Below are 14,899 nucleotides of genomic sequence, written 5' to 3' on the forward strand. Positions count from 1 at the left end.
ATATAATTTTAAAATTTATTATTTTGTTTATTTACATTTCAAACGTTATTCCCCTTCCAAGTTTCCCTTCCACAAACCCCCTATCCTCTCCCCTCCCTCTGCCCCTGTGAAAGTGTTCTTTCACCCACTCCCATCTTATATAAATTTTTAATTTATTTTTTTTACTTATTAACTTTACATTCCACTCACTGCCCTCTCCCAGCTTCCCCCTTCCACAGTTCTTCCCCCATCCATCTTTGCTTCTACTCTGAGCTGCTAGGCACCCCCTTGGTTATCCACCTACCCTGGCACTCATGTCTCTATAAGGCTAGGTGCTTCCTTTCACACTGAAGCCAGACAAGGCAGCCCAATTGAAAGAACATATCCCATGCACAAGCAACAGCTTTTGGGAGAGCCCCTCTTTCAGTTACTCAAGAGCAACATGAAAGAGAAATTGTAGGTCTGCTACATATATGTGTGGAAGCCACGATCCAGTGTTCTATGTACTTTGGTTGGTGGTTCAGACACTGTAAGCCCAAAGGGTCCAGATTAGTTGACTCTATTGGCCTTCCTGTGGAATTTCTATCCCATTAAAGCCCTGAAATCCTTCCTATTTAGCCAGAAGAGTCCCCAAGCTCCATCCATTGTTTGGCTGTAGGTGTTTGTATCTGTTTGAGTCAGCTGCTGGGAGCAGCCTATCAGAGAACAACATGCCTGCAAGTTTAACAGTATCATCAATAATTTCAGGCACTGGTTCTTTCCCATGGATGGGTCTCTAGTGGGCCTATTATCAGTTGGCCATTCCCTCAGTCTCTGCTATATCCCAGTGCCTGCATTTCTTGTAAACAGGATAAATTTGGGGTTGAAAGTTTTGTGGATGGGTTGCCATCTCTATTACTCCACTGGGGGTCCTGCCTGTCTACTGGAAGTAGGCTCTTCAGGTTCCATATTCCCAGTGTAGTGAGTCACAGTTGTGGCTACCACCATTGATTCTTGCATGCTTCCCTTATCACAGATTTCTCTCTTATACTAGATATGCCACCTACATTCTCATTCATGTCAGTTGCAGATTTCCATTCATTTTCATGGGCAACTAGCCATCTCTCCTCTCCTTCGCCACCCCTGATCCTGAACCTCCCATTCCTGTGAGCATCCTCCCTCCATCCTCCGTCCCATCAATCTGCCTCTTATGACTAGTTTATTCCCCCTCCTAAGTAAGATTCAAGCTTTGTTGTTGGACCTTCCTTCTTGTTTAGCTTCTTTGGGTCTGTGGAGTATAAAGTGGTACCTGTATTTTATGGCTAATATCCACTTATACCTGACTACATACCATACATGTCCTTTTTGGACTGGGTTACCTCAGGGTGATATTTTCAAGTTCTACCTATTTGCCTGAAAAATTCATGATTGTTTTTATTGTTTTTAATACCTGAATAGTATTTTGTTGTGTAGATGTATCACATTTTCTTTATGTCTTCTTCAGTTGAGGGACATCTAGATTGACCTACTTACTGGCTTTATGGGATATTGGAGCATCTTTTGAGTATATTCCCACTAGTGTTATAGCTGTGTCTTATAGTGGAACTATTCCCAGTCTTGTGAGAAAATGCCAAATTGATTCACAAATTGGTTATAAAATTTGCATCCCCACCAGCAATGAAGAAGTGTTCCCCATGCTGAATATCCTTGCCAGTATACGTTATCTCTTGAATTTTGATCTTAGCTATTCTGACAAATATAAGATTCTGACAAATCTCAGAGTCCTTTTGATTTGAATTTCACTGATGACTAAGGACTTTGAACATTTTTTAAAATGCTTCTTGGCTATTTGAGATTCTTCTGTTGAGAATTTTCAGTTTAGCTCTGTTACCCATTTTTAATTGTGTTATTTGGGTTGTTGGTGTCTATTTTCTAGAATTCGTTGTAAATTTGGGATATTAGCCCTCTGTCAGGTGTAGGCTTTGTGGAGATAATTTCATTGTCCGTTGCCTTACAAAAGCTTTTCTGTTGGGAGCCGACTCCTAGCAGAAAGCGGCTATCATCTTTGCAGCCATCTCGAGCCATATACCCTGACAAGAGACTTACTTTCAACAGCCTATAACAGCTGAGCACACTCTGATAAACATCTTGTTTTTCTCACATATCTTGTTTTGCTGTTTAATGCCCCCAGCTGCAGGGTGCATGTGGTAAAGCGTCTTCAGCTGCATTCTCCTGCTTATGCTTATATATACCCATGATTTCCTTTCAATTACGGGACTTGAACAGACTGTCTTGTCTCCATTCTTCATGTCTCTTGGCCCTCCATCCCCACTCTCCCTCTTGTTAGACCCTGACCCATGAACCGGAGCAGCAGCTCAGGCCAGGACACTTTGCAATTTCATGAGTCCCTTTTATCAATTGTTTATTGCTGGGAGTCTCCTGGCCTGGAGAGGGTAGAGACAGGCTACAAAGTAGGAATCTGGTATGGCTTTAATGTCTGAGGGTCTCAGGAAGTAATGAAGAAATAAACACACACATACACCCAGAGAGTTTAACATGCATAAAACCTGCTGGGTGCATTTAGTGTTGCTCATGCATGAATTTCTTTAGGGATAACCATTTGAATTTAGATAATCTCTTACTGAGATCATTCCTAGAGAAGACTAATTCTCCCTCTTTCAGGCACCATTAATTTTTCTAGTGCTTTTTGATATTATCATTTATGTGATGTAAAATTTTCAAATCTATTTCCTAATATATGGTGATCTCTTCATTCTTTTAATAGTTTCTTTTGTTGTATACCATATTTTAGTATTATTTAATTGTCTGTATTTGTTTCAAATATCTATACTTTTCAAATACACACATGCATACACACACACACACACATATCACTGCCAACACAAATACCATCAACTTTTCTCATATATTTTCTTCTAATATTCTTGTAATTTTAGGCTTTGCAGTTTAATATTTAATATATTTTTGACTACTGTGTAGGGGTTCAAACATGGCCTGTTTTGATTAATCTGCATGCGGATTTTCATTTAAAAATATTGAAGAAACTGTCATTCCCCAAGTTTGGCACATTTACCAAAATCTTATTGAACTTATGTGTTTGGATATATTTTGTTAGTACTCTTTTATATTCTCATTGTCTTTATGCTATTATCATAGAATTTAATTACTACAACAGTTGCATGGCATTTTTGGAAACATAATAGCTCAAATGTTTTACTATTTTGGTAAATTGCTTCATTAATTGACCTTTTAAAATACCCTCAATGTGAATTTTATGATTTTATTTCTGTGAAATAATATTGGAAACTTGATAGAAATTGAATTGAGTATGAAGATGTCATTATTTGAACAGTGTGGACATTTTAAAATATAATAATCACTCTAATCCATTAAACAAGATATTTTTATTTTAAAAAGAAGATTCATTGGTAAATTGAAGCTATAAAGGGAATAAATCAATTTTTGATCCTCTATCATAGGTGAAAATCATAAATAAAGTTGTTTTCTTTGGAGGAATGCTCTGAAATAGTTTATTTTTAAGTACAAAACTTTGTATCACAAAAATAGCTTAACTGAACTATGAATCAACCAAAGGATTACTTTTTAAATACCAATTAAATGAAGGTCTTTAGGTCTTTTTAGAGTAAAAAGAAATATTACTACGATTATATCTAGATTAGTATAGAAAGACCTATGATTTCACAGGGGGAATCTTGTGTTTGTTCATGCTTAATGAATCCGTATCTATGTACATATTTGCATTTCTGTGGATACTCGAAGCCAATGATCATGGAGTTCCTCAATGAATCTTCACTGTACTTTTGACACATGGTCTTTTACTGTACTTTAAGATTGTTAATTATTCTAGGATGAATCACAAATGAGTTTTTACATTGTCACTGTTTCTACTTCACCAGAAAATATGTCTAGAAAGGCACTCTGGTATTTCTAACACCTTTGTAAAGAGGAAAGAGAAAGATTTTAGCAACCAGAGGATCATGCAGTTTGTTTTTAGATTGGGTCACCTACTAATGCCAGAAGATGCACCCATAAAGTCTCACAAACATGACTGCTTAAAAATGGGCTGAAAGATAAGACCAATAAGTCCTCAATGCTACATGAATGTCTACCATCTACTGGGTAATGCTAACAGTAGGAGATCATTCCAAACATTTACAGTAATTCTGGGATCATTCCAAGACAGTGGCATACAAACTGGTTATCCAATACCAAATGGTCAGCTCTAAAAACATACATAAAAGTAACTATTATATACAGATTGAACAAATTGAACTTTTATACTTAGGAGTACATATATTAAAGAAAGATAAAATCATTAATGTGAAAGAGAGTAAAGAGACAAATTGGAAAGTCTTTGTAAGGAGGAAAGGAAATGGAGAAAGGATGAAATTATTTTATATCCTCAAAACTAAGTAATTCTTAAAACATGTATTTAATTATTTGAAAATTCAAACATTTTTTTATCATATTCAAATATTCTCCAATTCCTTAAATTTCTGCTGGCTTTCATACTTTGCCAACTTTATGTCATAATTTCTTTTAAACAATCAAGTCCTATTGATGTTGCCCTATATACTTTATTCCACTATAATTAATGTAGAAATACCCAAATCTTTATGAAAACTGACTCTCATGTAGGAGTTACTGCAAAAGGATTCCCAGTCATGGGTGAATTCGTGCCTAATTTACCTTCAAGCTGTATTCTGTACAGCTTCTCCTTTTTTTTTTAAAGGAATATAAAACTATTTATTGACCACTGTTCACCATTATTTACAGTAAAGTAGATATACAGTTGGACGACATTCTGATACTACAGAGTTACTTTTCTGGCTCATTGAACCAGAAAGCAAACACTGAAAAGATTGATCCTACCAGTAAGGAATGAGTCAGGGTAAAGAAAAAGCATGCAAGTCATTAATTGGTATTAGCAAATTTTGTTCACTCACTTAGTCAGCAGGTCTTAAATTGCCAACATTAGCTCCAACCATGACTCTATTTCCACATCAAACAGATTCCATGAATAATAACCTTTTAGTACAGATTTTAACTTCCTACAAAGGAATGGTTCGCCAGAGGAACCTTTAGGCCAACTAGTTGAGCTGGACCTGCCTCTAGAGCGCTGGGACTAACGGCGTGTGCCACCACACTAGGCCCAAGTCTTTTTATTAAGTCACACTACTACTTTGTTTAATTCCATTTTCTGAAGGTGGAGTTGGTATGGACAACATTCAGTAAATAAACTACTGTATTTACGTGATAATACATCAATTCTGATGTGGTTGCTTTTAAACTATCCAATAAATTACAGAATCTGTTTAATCTGAAAGGTTACGGTTCCAGAGAAATGTTCACAATGAGGGAATCTCATCCACTTGTGTTTTCATCTTCAGTTCTTTTGAATATTAAAAACAAGACAAAACAAACAAGTCATTGAGTTTTATGCATACACCGCATACAAACAAAAAAATTCAGGATGGTCCTTCTGTGTCCCAGTTAAAAATAAATTCAGACTGAGTAGTCACTGTAAAATCTCCCCAGCGGTTAAGAAAAGCTGTTCTTTAAAGCTGAGGAAATACAACATGGTATCAAATATTCTATTGTTAAAAGAAGTAACTACAGAAAGCTCCTACTTGCTCAAAGCAATCAGTGCCTTTTGATGCAGAACAAAAACCAAAACTATCCCAACTACCGTCAATACCTTCAAAACCAGCATATCAAACTTGATTTTCATTAGAATGCTATTTTTTCCACACTAGTAATTTCAAAACCCAAGATCCAGACTATATATATATATATATATATATATATATATATATATATATATATATGCAAACAATTATTGTGCTTCATCTTCAGGACAAGAATGCCAAGTCAGCCTTTCCTCATAGAAGGCAATGACAATCTGAGGACACTTCATATTTGCCTCCTTTGCCAGCACCAAGTCAGCCTCATCTGAGTCCTTCCATTTCATGAGAAACATTAATTCTCCACTGCTGTCTGTGGCACCAATTATTCGTTCAGGATCAAGACCTCTGGCAAAGCCCCTTGGTTTGTCAGCAGCATCTCTCTTCTTCTTCGATTTGCTATCATCAGATTCACTGTCAGATAAAGATTTCCTTTTTGTACCATCTTTTTCTTTACCAGCTTTTTGAGAATTAAGAAATGCTTCAATTAATTCTGGACAATCTAAATTTTCTTCTGGTTCCCAAGTATTATCAGCATCTGTGAACCCCTTCTACTTGAGGAAGTACTCGACCTTCCCATTCACTACACGGCGGTCCAGCACTTTTTCTACCACAAATCCTTCAGGCTCTGCCTCTTCAACTTTTTTACTCTTTCCATTCTGTTTCTTTCCCATTTTTTGCAATGTAGTTTTATTGGAGGTCATTTTTAAAATTTAATCGGAGACTTGAAGAGTTCACCGCTCAAGATGCTCGGGGCCATGGATCCTGCATTGTTTCCCGCCTGCGCGCTTCAGCTCAGCCAAATCCGAGGGGAGAGGGCGGGAGCCGCTCTGCCGGGGGAGGGGGGAGGCACCGCCCACGCCCTGGCCGCGCGGGGCCCGCCGGGAACGTGGCCTGCAGGGGCGGGGTGGGGGGGAGGGCGCGCAGCTCGCCCTGTACAGCTTCTCCTTACAAACCTTGTTCTAACTTTAAAAATAGTTCAGCATAATTACTCACCCGGAACTGTGCCTACACTGAATATGGAAAATAACCTAAGATATTAAAACTCATTTCTTCCACAAAAAATGGAAAGTATTAGGGCCTGAGAAAATGGTTCAATCACTGATATGCATTCCTTTCAAGACTGAGGACTTGGCATGAGTAATGCAGATTCAATGACAGATATCTGTGACTAGACAATGGAGTGAAGCAAATAACACTTGTTGATATCTGATTTTAGTATGTACTTTAAAATATATCTACAAATATAGAATTGATACAGTTATGTTTTCATATAAAATGAAGAACAGTACATATAATATAATGCATTACATCGGAATATGTATGTGTAACAATATGTGATCCTCAATCTTCAGTCAGTTAGGTTTCTGGATAGACAGGGCATTGGCATCAGGAGGAAAACCATCTGCTATTATACTACTAAATCAATGTAAATTTACATATATTCCAAATCCTTTCAATTATATCTATATCCCAAAAAGTTCTGAACAGGTATCTGGTAAGCTTCTATTTATTTGTATATTATTAGTAACATAGAGAAATGCTTGGGCTCAAGGAAGATAAATCTAAGGTCAATAGTTGGGCCTTACCATATTTAATACATGCTTCTCGGGGCACAAGTATTACTGCAGTACTCTGACCATATTTTATATAATTGCTGGGGATGATATATGGCTGAAAGGAAACAATGTTTTAGACATAGCAGGGCATGTATGAACTTGCAGGGACTGGTGCAACAGACATCAAACCTTGCAAATCAAAGAGAGAATGTGTCAAATCACGAAGGGGAGGGGATTGCACAATTCCATCCTTGGCATCGGCCAATGCAAATTTTACCTTCTGTGGGGAAAAAGCAAGATTTGTAAAAATGAGAAACCATGCACTGATAAGCTGACTCAACTTTATTGGAAGATCTCAAACCCAAAACAATTTTTCCAAAAAAGTATTCTTCAAGTGCTTAAGATATAAAGGCCCACAGTTGGATAGACAGCGAATGAAAGAATAGAAAGAATTAGTGTATGCGGTGATAACGACCGAAATTTTGTAAAAATAAAGACATCAAAGAGCTAAAAAGGAAAATACTAAGTGTTTTATGATATGACGGTAATTTTTACTGCATCATTAAATTGAAATTTAATACACCTGCTTGGGAAAATATCTAAAGCAACTGAATGGCAACAAAGCACACATATTTGTAAATGCGTTCTACCAAATGATACTAATAACAAACATGACCACTTAGTTACATGCCCAGCCACACACACTGAGCTTTTTTTCCTGCCTTCTATGATGAGGGTATTTCTTCCTCTCATTGATAATAATGCTACTATTTACATGTATCCATCACAAAAACTTCCATAAAGGAAATTGCTACAGAAAAGGAATAACAAAGAACATTTAGAAATTTATGTTAATTGATAATTCAAACTGAAAATAATCCAAGACATTTGTCCATTATAACGATGCATCAATTATAAATATACTTCTTACATTATAATAGAGTAAATTTCTTTTTTAAAAAAATCAAATCGTAATTTACACAAAAAGGCAGGACGTGGGGAAGGGGATGACACTGGAGCGTAGGTGTTCAGGGGCAGTACAGATATCTTTCATAACAGGGTATCTGCTGGGTGATAGAGTAAATTGCTTATTCAGCATCACAATTAAGGTTCTTACATCTTGAGGTCACTTAAGTATGATAATTTGAGCACCAAGCTTGTTGTTTAACCTTACCTTTAAAGAACAATTCAATAAAAAATTTATTTGCTTTGAATTTCCCATGTAATCAGCTTTTGCAAATTAAGCTTATGAATTACTTTAACTTCAAATTATATATTCTTCCGTGACCTTGATCCAAAAGTAATTCAATTTATACTTTTAAATGTGAGAAAAGAGAAAAGTACTGAAAGCAACCTCATAAAATAAATATATAGAAGTGTCGGAGACACATACAGGTGTTGCTTGATATTATTCATTTGTTTATTACTAAGGTTAATTGGGCTCAGTTAAAGTCATTGGCATAATTTCTTGTAAAATTCATATAGAATATCTGATGTACTCAGAAGCAACTATTTCAAATGGTTACTCAGAAAACTGGTTTGATGAACTAGGCCTATTAGAAAGTGTGCCCAAGAGGAATCATGTCTGATGCATTAATGTTTACTTATGTGGATATAAGAGACATGGAAAAGAAGGATAATCATGACCAAACTTATGACATCTTATTTGTCACCTGGGCATCAGATCTCAGATGCAGAACCTCAGGCCAGAGAGTGCTTAAGAATCCTCAGAGGCAAACAGTGAACTGAACAAGATAGTGCTGACTGAAGTAGATGTGTTCCTTAGCAGTAATTATAGCAATAATTGACACATGGATATGTTCAAAATTTATACACGAGATTCTGCCTGACTGGCATGTCATGCTGCTTTTTACTCGGGCACCTTTCTTGGTGACATAACAAAGATGTTCTCTTTCTTCTTTTTCTTCTTGTTTCTGAAGCTTTCTTTTATCTTTTCACATTTGAGTGACCCCAGGTGCCTTTGGAGAATAAAAGATACAAAGGTTGTTCTAGGTGATAAAGATGTTGATTGTTTCTTTGCCAAATATACAAAGCACAGCTTTGTCAAGAATGATTATTTCAGTGGGAATATAGACAAGCAGTAAGTGCATCTTTCCTTTATGTATTTTAGTTTATCATGTGAGATAAAGCATTCTAGGGCTGCTGAGAAGTAGACCATGATTTTGTCTGCCTTCTGACTGTCTTACTCTAGGACATAACCAAAATTTACTTCATATTATACTGCTCCTTATTTTCCTAATTCTAGTAGGCTTATAGGGTAGCTTGTGATTTGTCACTTTGAGTCAAAGTTTCTATGTTATGAAATGATAATGAATGAGTGACCCACATTATTTACATTGTCCCTAGAAAGATTACCTTAATATGTCAATTACCATTTTGTGGTGTCATGTGTTGTCACTAAGAAAAATAGTAGCAAAGATTGCCTTTGGATTACTTGATAGAGGCTTCAATAGACTTTTACTGGTCTGCTAGTGTTCCTTCCATCAGCATGAATGCACAAATCCTGCTCATAGGATGTTGGTATATCTGCCCTGACTTTTAGTTACGTGTGTTGAGAAGACACAGAGATTTTGTTCAAATAATCGATATGTTATAATCTCAAATTTGTTGTGGTCTGAAATCAGGACTGGAAATACTATGTCTATTCAAAATGAGAAATTTATGTTTCCCTTCCTTTAATTCTGGTTAAATTCACGGCCACATTTTGATTGTATTAACAATGTCAGGAATTTATTCAAAGCTCTAAACAGAAACTTATGAATCATCTGTGTATCTCAGCAGATAATTTGTTAATTTGTTAGAAGACAGGATGCCCATGCTAGATATGACTTGCAATTTTCCTTTTCATGTGCTAAAATAAATGCTGATTCCTCTGGTACCTGCTAAAAGTTGAGAGAGAAGTATTATGGTTGCAAATCTGCCCATTTTGCAGACTGAAGGTCATTTGTTGATTTCAATTTTTCATGCATCAATTTTATGGCATACTTATCATTTATTAAGTCACTCAACATTTAAATATATTTTCCTCTTCCCAAACTTATATAAAATGTGTTTAGGTATTGTGGGGATGTGTCCACTTTATATGTTTTAATTTATATATTTTTCCATTAAACCCATTATCGATGTTTTTTTCTTTTGGTTTCAGATGCATTTGAGATTTCAGGTGAAGAAACTGACAATTTCTCCTGCAATATACTTGGAAAGGGATAAAGAGACATTTTAAATGTTCACATAAAAAACATATTTCAAGGTGAGCATTTTATGCAATAAGGATCAGCACAATAAAGTTCACACTAAAGATTGCATTCAGTTTTAAAATGAATATCTTGGAATGAAATAGAAACAGAGGAGAAACTCTGTTACTTTGGAATAGATTTTAAAAACCTCAGAAATAATAGGAAACTTCAGTAGAACTATGCTTTGGTGTGATAGGGAAAATTATTATTTAATAGGAAAATAGTAGCATGGAGAAGATGAGTCACTAGTCCAAATGAGCAGATACAGATAAGAAAGAATATAAAGGAAGTTGAGCAGTTTGAACAAGAAAATCTTCAGAAATACACGTGTTTTGTCTCCATAAGCCTGTGATAACCTAGACATTATTACAAGCAAGCCTTGCCCTAGATGTCAAAGAAAGAGTGCTTGTAATGAATTTTATTCATTTTCAAATTTCCCTTCCTCATAAATCAATATGTTTCAGTGATGTGTTCTCCTCTTTTAAGAGTATGAAAAGTTTTATGTCCAACACTCTGACAACTGAATCTGCATGAATTTTCAGTATATGCACTTTAATAGTACATAATGAGAGGGGTTTAGAGAAATGCTTTAAATTCTCTCTAATTATGACTAATAAAGACAATCTCAAGGCTAGTGTTTCTTATCTAGTCTTCTGTGTTTCCCTTTTTAACAACAAAGAGTAACTTGATTATATACAATCTGATCTGTGGATGCATGCATTGCTCAGTTTTAAAAAGTTTTTAGGTGGTCATTATCATTTCCTTATTTTTCTTTATAACCATCTATATTCATTAGAGAGTAGATTTGTTATATATCAGTTCTTATAAAGACTTGTACATAACATAGCAAACATGTTTTCAAAAGCTGTGTATGTTTCTCTTCCTGTACTATTCCTACACTACAGAGATTGTTGTTAGGCTATTCGGTGTTATTTTATTGCCAATATTTGGATCTTTCTATCATTATTATGAACATGGTATCACATTTGATAATTCAAGTGTGTTTTTTGGAAGCAAAATATTGGATTATTAATCCACCTACAATGAATTATGTTTACTTGAAAAGATATAATATTAGATCAAAGTGAGTAAATTATGACTCTCAAAAATGACCACAATGGTGGAGTTGCAACAAAACTAAACACAACAACTCAGATCGGAATTCATTATGAAGGAAGAACTGGTACTATGAAGAAGCATTCTGGCTAAATACTTTATAAAGTTGTCTTTTAGGTCTTCTAGGGTTTCATTGTTGAGGTAACAGAAACATGAATTGTAAGGTAAAATATAATCTGATCACAATTTTTCAGATGATGCCTAACAATATCCTAATCCACCATGGCAAACATGAAGATGACATGTTATAAACTTAAGATTTATGTTCATAAGTTGTGTAAAAACACCAGAAATTTATTGTATAGTAAGTTAAGGAATTCAATGTAAAGTTATGTTGTATATACATTTGGTTTAATCCATAAATAAGTAGTTTATTACAAGTAGTGTGTAAATAATAACTATCATCTGATACAATTCATTGGGTGAATTGCTGACTTAACTAGATTGTGATCATTTAAAGATATTTCTGAATTGAAAGAGCCAATACAGTATGCCATTTATGAAACAAAATTTGAAACATTCCATCACATATGAGAACATACATAAAAAGAATTTCTGTGGGGCTAAGACAAGGGATTATCCTCAGGACTTCCATCACTCTCTCTAACATGTATTTGACTGGTAGAAAAACAATATCAAATCTCATTATTTTTTTACTCTCTCTACATTTGCAACATTGTTGCTAATTGTATGTAAAGGGTACCCAAATATACTTTTACAGTATATTATTTGTCTTCATGATCATACTGTTTTGACACACTGTTTTCAAAGGGAAAATTAAGTTATTGGTAAGTGTATCACTGGGGTTGCAATCTTGATTTTTAAAAAAATTTTTTATGTTTATCCAAGCCAAGATGTAAAACATTGTTTCAGCCATAAATCTTCCATCATGGATGCAAGGTACTAATAGGGAATCAAAGCAATCAATAAGTCTTTATTCAGTTTGAGTTAAGTCTCCAAAATCAAGACACTATCTGTATCTGTCCACTTTGAATGTGGTGAATTTTTAATTAGTTCTTTTTGAGTTTCATATGATGTATTTTGATGATTTTGACCTCTTTGCATAACCCATGCTTTATACAAACTCCCTTATGTACTAACACAGCTTTTGTATTTTGGTTTTATCCCTTCAGAATTACTTTGTGTTGCTCACATATTTTCAAGTGTGATTTCTTTGCAAGATGTTGGTTAACATAAGTTCTTAGAGAAAATTATATGGGCGTTTCCTGTCACTTAAAACCTGTACATAAGTGTGGATTTTTTTGTGTGTTGAATTCTGCTGTTTTTGCTAGCACTATTTTATCTGAATAAACACTTCCTTCCACCCCAACACCCCAAAATGAAGAATCCTTACATTCTTCTAATGGTGTCAAATACTAATACACCATAACAAGGACCTGTATCATCATGTCAATGTGTCAGAAAAAAGAGAAAACATTGTTTAACCCACATTGAGTCTTATTTAAATTACCATGAAGAGAAGACAAAATGCCTGATGATTAGTGTGCTCTGTTTTCAGGGTGACACCTGACACTATCCACTTGATTTCCTCTATTTATTTTGCCATGGAAGAAATCAATAGCAATCTAGATATTTTACCCAACATTTCTCCTCTAGTTAAGATTGAATGCAACCAAATGAATCAGGATGAGGAAACTGATTTGTACTTAAAAAACAAAGGAATTTATTCCTAATTACTACTGTACAAATCAGAAAAGACAGTTGATTGTACTTACAGGACCTCAGTGGCTATTATCTACCATAGTTGGATCTTTCTTGTACATGTCTAGAACTCCAGAGTTAAGTATGTGTGGGTTAATTTTAATGTAATACTTTCTCAATTTTGTCTGATTTTCTGAAAAGACAGCGCAAAGGCAGAGAATTTATGTCTATTTGATCTATCAAGCGTAAGACTCAGACACTTTCTGTGGCAAACACAACAACTTTATCACACAGGACAAGCAAGAAAGCAGAAATGTAAAATGTTCTAACAAAAGACTTAGTTTATCTGCCCTTGTTTAGTGAGTCAAAAGGAATTGGATATGTTGTTAAAAGTAAGATAAAGAATAAGCAGTTTGTAACACTCAATGATTTATTCTAGCAAGTAGCTTTAGAATGAGCACTGTACATCTTCTTCATGCTGTTGCTTATGATACATGTCTTTCAGCTTTGCTGTGGTAATTTTTATCTCCATCTGAGTGCCAATGAACAGTTTCCTCATCTCTACCAGATATCACCAAAGGACACATCTCTACCACTTGCCATGGTGATGTTAATGTTTCACCTCAGATGGAACTGGATGGGAGTGATAATTACAGATGATATCCATGGATTTCAATTCCTTTCTGAATTGAAAAGAGAACTGCTAAGGAACCCTGTCTGTTCATCATTTATAAGTACTATTGTAGGAAATTCAAACTCATACTTTAAAATGCTTCACAAGTATTGTAACCAAATCATGATGTCATCAGCAAAAGTTGTGACAGTTTATGGAGTCAAAGATTCTCCTGGCCAGACTACCTTCATGCTGTGGTATTCTGTAGACATTTGGAGACTCTGGGTCAGTGTGTCACAATTTGATATGATCACAGTTCTTGGAGATTTCCTACTTAAATCCACCCCTGGTGCACTCATTTTTTCACACCAGCATTCTGAGATGTCTGGTTTTAAACAATTTATGCAGACAGTACACCTTCAAACTACAGTAATGAAATTTCATTTGCTAAGCTATGGTGAACTCATTTTAAGTATTCTTTGTCACCACCAAATTTTAAGAACCTGAAGAATTGTCCAACCAAAACTGTATTTAAATGGTTACTCAGGCCACCACTTGGTATGCCCATGAGTGATACATGTTATAACTTATACAATGCTGTATATACTGTTGGCCACTCCCTCCAGGAGATACTTCAGCAACAAGTAGAAACATGGTCAAAGAATGCTGGGAAGGAACCAGAATTTGACTCTTGGAAGGTAACAACATGTTTATCACAGAGGGAATCGTGAGATATAAAGCCATGTAAATAAGTAACTATTCTCCTAAAGGCATATATTTTTGTATTCTATCATTGCATATGAGGCAGATAATATTTGTGTCATAAATTATGACACAGTCGACACTGACATCCTAATAAACATTTCACAATCTATGTCATAAAATTGTGTCCAAATATTTCAACTAAGCATACATTTCGTGTTTTAACATTTGAATATTTTTCACAAGAAATCCTAAACTGTGAATAATAAAATTACTTCTCTTTCAGGTACTGAAAACTTGCTGATC

The 14,899-nt window shown here is 35.1% G+C and overlaps 2 pseudogenes; one reads left to right on the forward strand and one right to left on the reverse strand.

Annotated features, from left to right (window-relative positions):
• Positions 1-5,833: 5,833 nt before the first annotated feature.
• On the reverse strand, positions 5,834-6,388 carry LOC114628793 (annotated as a pseudogene).
• A 1,393-nt stretch (positions 6,389-7,781) lies between these two features.
• Positions 7,782-14,622, forward strand: LOC114628751 (annotated as a pseudogene).
• Positions 14,623-14,899: the final 277 nt, after the last annotated feature.

The sequence above is a fragment of the Grammomys surdaster genome, unplaced genomic scaffold, assembly GCF_004785775.1.
Source record: "Grammomys surdaster isolate TR1022 unplaced genomic scaffold, NIH_TR_1.0 271, whole genome shotgun sequence".
NCBI lineage: Eukaryota > Metazoa > Chordata > Mammalia > Rodentia > Muridae > Grammomys > Grammomys surdaster.